We start from the raw sequence: 241 nt of genomic DNA on the forward strand, positions 1-241 counted from the left end.
ATTTGTAGTTTTTTTAAGAGTTCTCCATACTGCTTTCCATAGGGATTGAACAATTTTACAGCCCCACCAGCAGTGGATGAGTGTTCCCCTTTCTACAAATCCTCTCCAACATTTGTTATCATTTGTTCTCTTAATCTTAGCCAGTCTGACTGGGGTAAGATGAAATTTTATGAGCATCGCACAAAATGTCCTGTAATGGTGGTGGGTCATCTGGCCTCTTGATCAAGGAAGCTGAGGAGAC

Source organism: Nannospalax galili, unplaced genomic scaffold (assembly GCF_000622305.1).
Source record: "Nannospalax galili isolate Female #2095 unplaced genomic scaffold, S.galili_v1.0 scaffold2046, whole genome shotgun sequence".
Lineage (NCBI taxonomy): Eukaryota > Metazoa > Chordata > Mammalia > Rodentia > Spalacidae > Nannospalax > Nannospalax galili.